Genomic DNA, 7,522 nt, shown 5'->3' on the forward strand with positions numbered 1-7,522 from the left:
CAGTGGTGGCCAACTTCTTCATGGAACAATTCGAAGCACAGGCACTGGACTCGGCGACTTGCAAACCTAAGGTGTGGTACAGGTACGTCGATGATACGTTCGTGGTGTGGAGCCATGGTGAAGAACAACTCGGTGAATTCCTGAGACACTTGAACAGCCTCCATGCCAACATAACATTTACCATGGAAGTAGAAAAGGACAAGAAACTGTGCTGGTCACAAGGGACGGCGAAAACCTGGGACACAGCGTGTATCGAAAACCGACACACACTTACCGATACCTGCACAAACTGTCAAACCACCAACCGAACCAGAAAAGAGGCATGATTAGTAAGCTCGTAACGAGAGCAGGACGAATACGTGAGCTTCAACACCTCAAACGAGAAATGCAACACCTGGAAACTGTTCTGAGGAGCAATGAGTACTCCACAAATTACATTAGAAGTGTAACGGAGCCAAACACTCGGCGAAGCAAGGAACCAGAAAAAGAAATGTCGGGTACGGCCTTTCTGCCATACATTCCCAGAGTGACGGACAGAATCGGCCGTATATTGCGCAAACACGGCGTAAAGACGATTTTCAAACCGACAAGGAAGATCAAAGAGTGTCTTAGATCAGCGAAGGAGAAAAGAGACCCACTTGCAATGTCGGGAATATACCGTATACCATGCACATGCGGAAAAGTTTATGTCGGAATGACTGGCCGATCAATTAACACCAGGATCAAAGAGCATAAGCGACATTGCAGGTTGGGCAGGTGGAGAAATCGGCCGTGGCAGAGCTCGCACTGAATGAGACCGACCACGTAATAAAATTCGCCGACACAGAAATTCTGGCTGTAGAGAAGCACTATCGCACGCGCTTGTTCAGAGAAGCTGTAGAAATCCAAAAGCACGCGAACAGTTTCAACAAGAAAGAGGAAAGCCTTAAGATAAACGGGTCCTGGCTTCCCGTACTGCAGCGAACGACCGTCGCAGGTAGCAAGAGGAGAACCGCATCGGAAATGACCGCGGAGAAGCCCCCGGACGTTGGTGCGCCAGGTACATATAGTCTGCGGCCGCGAGCTCGCCTTCAGTTCACCACCGGCAATGGAGGGTGAAGCTTCGACAATGCCAGCCACTCGTGCTGGCGAAACGCCAGAAAAATCATTAGGTGAACGTCGGCCGAAGAACCCGAGACAGAAGCCAATAGGCAGTTCGTCAACAAGTGGCCACGAAAGCCTTAACAATTTTGAGCCTACGGAATGTCAGACCAGCTGTGTGGCTGGATTGAAGAGTTTTTAGCAAACAGAACACAGCATGGAGAGACGTCTACAGACGTTAAAGTAACCTCTGGCGTGCCACAGGGGAGTGTTACGGGACCAGTGCTTTTCACAATATATATAAATGACCTAGCAGATAGTGTCGGAAGTTCCATGCGGCTTTTCGTGGATGATGCTGTAGTATACAGAGAAGTTGCAGCATTAGAAAATTGTAGCGAAATGTAGGAAGATCTGCAGCTTACAGGCACTTGGTGCAGGGAGTGGCAACTGACCCTTAACGTAGACAAATGTAATGTATTGCGAATACATAGAAAGAAGGATCCTTTATTGTATGATTATATGATAGCGGAACAAACACTGGTTGCAGTTACTTCTGTAAAATATCTGGGAGTATGCATACGGAACGATTTGTAGTGGAATGATCATATAAAATTAATTGTTGGTAAGGCGGGTACCAGGTTGAGATTCATTGGGAGAGTCGTTAGAAAATGTAGTCCATCAACAAAGGAGGTGGCTTTCAAAACACTCGTTCGACCTATACTTGAGTATTGCTCATCAGTGTGGGATCCGTACCAGATCGGGTTGACGGAGGAGATAGAGAAGACCCAAAGAAGAGCGGCGCGTTTCGTCACAGGGTTATTTGGTAACCATGAGAGCGTTACGGAGATATTTAGCAAACTCAAGTGGCAGACTCTGCAAGAGAGGCGCTCTGCATCGCGGTGTAGCTTGCTCGCCAGGTTTCGAGAGGGTGCGTTTCTGGATGAGGTATCGAATATATTGCTTCCCCCTACTTATACCTCCCGAGGAGATCACGAATGTAAAATCAGAGAGATTCGAGCGCGCACGGAGACTTTCAGACAGTCGTTCTTCTCGCGAACCATACGCGACTGGAACAGAAAAGGGAGGTAATGACAGTGGCACGTAAAGTGCCGTCCGCCGCACACCGTTGGGTGGCTTGCGGAATATAAATGTAGATGAAGTACCCATCCTGTAACGCTTAACAGTTTGAAGTAGCTACTGTACCGTGTAGCTGTTAAAATAGGAATCTTTGTTTGTACCATAAAGACTTGGTCTGTTAATTTCTTCTTTTCTGGCAAGGAGTGCACTTCCGTCTGTAAAATTCGAGGCCACTGTGTTCTGTTCTTTGTTAACCAAGCAGGTCCATGGAACCATACAGAAGCATGGTGAAGTTTATCTACTGTGGTACCTCTGGAGGTTAGATCAGCTGGATTTTCGTCACCAGGGCAGTGCCTCCACTGTGACGGATTCGTTAGTCGTTGTATTCTACATCTACATCTACATCCATACTCCGCAAGCCACCTGACGGTGTGTGGTGGAGGGTACCCTGAGTACCTCTATCGGTTCTCCCTTCTATTCCAGTCTCGTATTGTTCGTGGAAAGAAGGATTGTCGGTATGCTTCTGTGTGGGCTCTAATCTCTCTGATTTTATCCTCATGGTCTCGTAGGAGGGAGCAAGATACTGCTTGACTCTTCGGTGAAGGTATGTTCTCGAAACTTCAACAAAAGCCCGTACCGAGCTACTGAGCGTCTCTCCTGCAGAGTCTCCCACTGGAGTTTATCTATCATCTCCGTAACGCTTTCGCGATTACTAAATGATCCTGTAACGAAGCGCACTGCTCTCCGTTGGATCTTCTGTATCTCTTCCATCAACCCTATCTGGTACGGATCCCACACTGCTGAGCAGTATTCAAGCAGTGAGCGAATAAGCGTACTGTAACCTACTTCCTTTGTTTGCGGATTGCATTCCCTTAGGATTCTTCCAATGAATCTCAGTCTGGCATCTGCTTTACCGACGATCAACTTTATATGATCATTCCATTTTAAATCACTCCTAATGCGTACTCCCAGATAATTTATGGAATTAACTGCTTCCAGTTGCTGACCTGCTATTTTGTAGTTAAATGATAAGGGATTTATCTTTCTATGTATTCGCAGCACATTACACTTGGCTACATTGAGATTCAATTGCCATTCCCTGCACCATGCGTCAATTCGCTGCAGATCCTCCTGTATTTCAGTACAATTTTCCATTGTTACAACCTCTCGATACACCACAGCATCATCTGCAAAAAGCCTCAGTGAACTTCCGATGTCATCCACAAGGTCATTTATGTATATTGTGAATAGCAACGGTCCTATGACACTCCCCTGCGGCACACCTGAAATCACTCTCACTTCGGAAGACTTCTCTCCATTGAGAATGACATGCTGCGTTCTGTTATCTAGGAACTCTTCAAACCAATCACACAATTGGTCTGATAGTCCATATGCTCTTACTTTGTTCAATTAAACGACTGTGGGGAACTGTATCGAACACCTTGCGGAAGTCAAGAAACACGGCATCTACCTGTGAACCCCTGTCTATGGGCCTCTGAGTCTCGTGGACGAATAGCGCGAGCTGGGTTTCACACTACTGTCTTTTTCGAAACCCATGCTGATTCCTACAGAGTAGATTTCTAGTCTCCAGAAAAGTTATTATACTCGAACATAATACGTGTTCCAAAATTCTACAACTGATCGACGTTAGAGATATAGGTCTATAGTTCTGCACATCTGTTCGACGTCCCTTCTTGAAAACGGGGATGACCTGTGCTCTTTTCCAATTCTTTGGAACGCTACGCTCTTATAGAGACCTACGGTACACCGCTGCAAGAAGGGGGCAAGTTCCTTCGCGTACTCTGTGTAAAATCGAACTGTTATCCCATCATGTCCAGCGGCCTTTCCTCTTTTGAGCGATTTTAATTGTTTCTATATCCCTCTGTCGTCTATTTCTATATCTACGAATTTGTCATCTGTACGACAATCTAGAGAAGGAACTACAGTGCACGTAACACGGTTTGACACAAAGGTTTTCCATGTTGCATCCATCCTAAGGCTACAGTTGAGTCAGTCCACAATGTTGCAAGACTTGCATTATAGCTCGTGGCCTCATAGAAATAATGAAGTAGTCTGGATCCAAGAAGTGTCACTATAAGTCCCAGCCATGGAAGAGTTTTGTTTTTTATGGGAGCTAGTCGGTTTTTTATTGCAAACTAAATGTACTGATACCAAATTTGCTGTGGTGCACCGTACATAAAGGACTGTTCTGTAGGCCTTTTCTGATGCGTCGCAAAAGACATGGATTTCTGTCTCAGTGTTTTCAGATACACCAACCCATCGGGGCATTTTTATGCGTGAACATGATGGCAATGTTGATACGCACATTCGCCAGCGTTTTCTAAGATTAAGGGGTTAAAGCTCATCCCATTCAATTCCTCTTGACCAAATTTCTTGAAAAATTATTTTTGCAGTGAGGGACACAGGCGACAACAAACCCATTGGGTCATAGAATCTAGCAGTGTTTCGTAGTACTTCTCGCTTAGTGGCAGGACGGTTCGTAACATTGTCAGTAGCATTGTTGTGAACAACACTGAGCGTATCAGTCTGTGTGTTCCAGTGGACTCCCAGTACCTCCGTATCTGTAGTGTTTATGACACCTTCTGATTGCCATATTCCAATCAGTTGGCTAGAATTTGTGGCCCACTTAGCCAGTGGTAGACTGATCTGTCCCATGAGTGATGTAAGCTCATAATACAAGTTAATTACAGCATTGTCATCTTAAGCACCTGCTACAAAATGATCCATGTACACATTATCTTCAACAAGTAAAGCAACTTGCGGAAAATTCGTTTTGTACATTACAGCAAGTTCTTTCAGCGTGGCTGCAAGAAGAAACGGACTGCAGGTTAAGTCCGAAAGGTAGCCGGGTGAAGCGGTATGTAATCCTTTCGTTAGTTGTAATATAGTTTCCTTGCTGATCTACGTTTACTGTGTACCAAAAAAAACTCGTAAGATCTCTATCTTTCCTGTCAAGAACTAACTGCAGAAATGCTTGTTTGCTATCGACAATTAAGGCTACTTGATGTAGACAATACATCAGTAATATTGAAAGAATGTCAGGAAGTAAATTAGGACCTACTTCTAAAGAGTCATTTAATGAACGTGCATTCTGGTCGTGCGACGAACCATCAAATACAATCCTCCATTTGATGACACCTAACTTTTCTTTCTTTACTGCATGATGTGGCTGATAAAATGTTTCACGCAGTTTCTGTCCAGAAGGGGTGACTTCCACATGTTTCTTCTTGATGTGTTCTGTCATTTGCGCATCGTAAATTTGTTTCAGTTTCTTGTCCTTCGTAAATTTTTTTCTCCAATGAAGCAAATCTCTTCTCTGCATGCTGAAGGTTATTAGATAACATAACGTTGGGTTTTCTGGGGAAAGACGCCACTCTTCTTTTGTCTTCGATGCAGTAGGATTTTGAGAAATCTTGCAACAACGCCAATTCCTTCTGATTCAGAGTTGTTGTTTCATCTTTTGTGATTCCCATTGTTTCTAAATTCCAGAAACGTTGTAATGTATCGTCTGTTGTTGTCGCTGTCTCTAAACTGATGTAGTTTGCCGTCACAAGGTTAGCCGTGGTGCTTGATTTGCTTCCACTAAGAATCCAACCTAGAATGGAAGGTATCAGAACATCTGATGACGTTAGTCGAATCGGAGGGTAATCTTTAACGATTTTCCAATAGTTATCTGCTCCGATAAGAATCTCGATGGGAAGATCTTCTGTACCATCCCTTAGGTCCGCAAACTGAAGTCCCCGTGTGCGTTCAAGTTTTCTTAAATCGGAAGGCACAGTTGGATGCGCGGAAAATGAGTATGTGCTTTCAAACGCAGTCATAGACGTGTTGGAATTAGACCACGTACCCTGTAGTGTGAATTCTACGATTCTACGATGCGTTGAAGTTGCGGATGGCATTTCAAAGGCGTTGACAGATAGATCACGATGTTCTATAGTTCTTAAACCTAGCTTATCAATCAGGAACTTGGAAATGAAGCTTGATTGACTACTGCTATCCAGAACGCAGCGAGTAAGTTTGCTTAATCCTGCGGGTCCACTGACCCAAAGTCGAACTGTCTGAAGAGAAGTAAAACCTGCTGAACTTACGTCGATTCTCCCTCCAGATGTAGAGCTAATTTGCTGAGAAGATGAAGAAGAGGCAGCAATGTCAGTACAGATAGCTTTGTGATGACTTTTCTTGCACTTAGAACAAGAGACCTTGCCCTTCTTACTGCAGTTTCTAGCATTATGACCCTCGATTTAGACATATAAAACAGCGATTATCTTGCTTTAGTTTATCGATACGTTGTTGGCTGTCAGTTACTTTGTTGCAGTCTTGGGCCCAATGAGAGCGAGCTTCGCAAAATACGCAACATGCTTGTACCGGTACTTCTCGTTTAGGGTTACGTGGATTTTTAGCTTGCTTTGAACTTATGTGAAGCGCTGCTGCAGTGGGCGTGAAGCTAGGAGATGACTAATATTCTGAACGAATTTTTGTGCAGTGAGAGCACCACGAACTTCTTCTTTCAAAAAGTTAAGTAGTTTCAGTATATCTCCTTCCGCTACTTCGGTTCTTCTAGCATGAATGACCCGTTTCTGGCACATTTCAGCGGGAAATGCACGCAGAATTTTCGGAGTGAGAATTTTACCGTATGCCACGACGTCTTCTCCTAAGGCACGCAGTGCTTGAATACGACGGTTACATTCCAGGAATGTACTGTTCAGCGTTTCAGGTGTCGCTGACTGTGCAGGCTTTAGCGCATCCAAATAATCGAGGTGCGCCTGTATAATGCGATTGCTATCTCCGTATCTATTCAACAAAATTTTCTTTGTTTCTTCATACGTGTTAGCCATTATAGGTATTCCATCTACTAGCAAATTCGGTTCGCCTGACAGATACCCTCGTAGGAAAACACGTTTGTTTACTGTTGAAAGGGATGGGTCTTTATCAGTGGTCAATTCAAATTGTTCCCAGAAGCGGGACCACATTTCGACATCTCCACAAAATGACTCAAGCTTAATTGCTGGTAGCTTTACAGAGTGGAATACAGTTGGTTGTGTGAGCACTGGTGGTGACGTGATATTCATCTGCGACGTTGTGGCTGAAAGCTTGTGTTCAATTGCTTTTGTAGCCTTCTGTATAGCGCGTTTGACTTTGTCTATATATTCCTCACAGCTCAGCACGTCTGCATTGTATTCATCGTCAGAGAGAAAATTATGAATAGCGTCATCTAATGAAACTAGCTTCTCTAGAGTTTCTTGAAGACGTTCCCTGTAATGTTCAAAATCATCAAACGGGCATTCTGTGGGAAGAGCATCAACAGCCGCACAAAACCGCGTAGTATTAGTCCTCTCCCTAGTTC

Source organism: Schistocerca americana, chromosome 2 (assembly GCF_021461395.2).
Source record: "Schistocerca americana isolate TAMUIC-IGC-003095 chromosome 2, iqSchAmer2.1, whole genome shotgun sequence".
Taxonomy (NCBI): domain Eukaryota; kingdom Metazoa; phylum Arthropoda; class Insecta; order Orthoptera; family Acrididae; genus Schistocerca; species Schistocerca americana.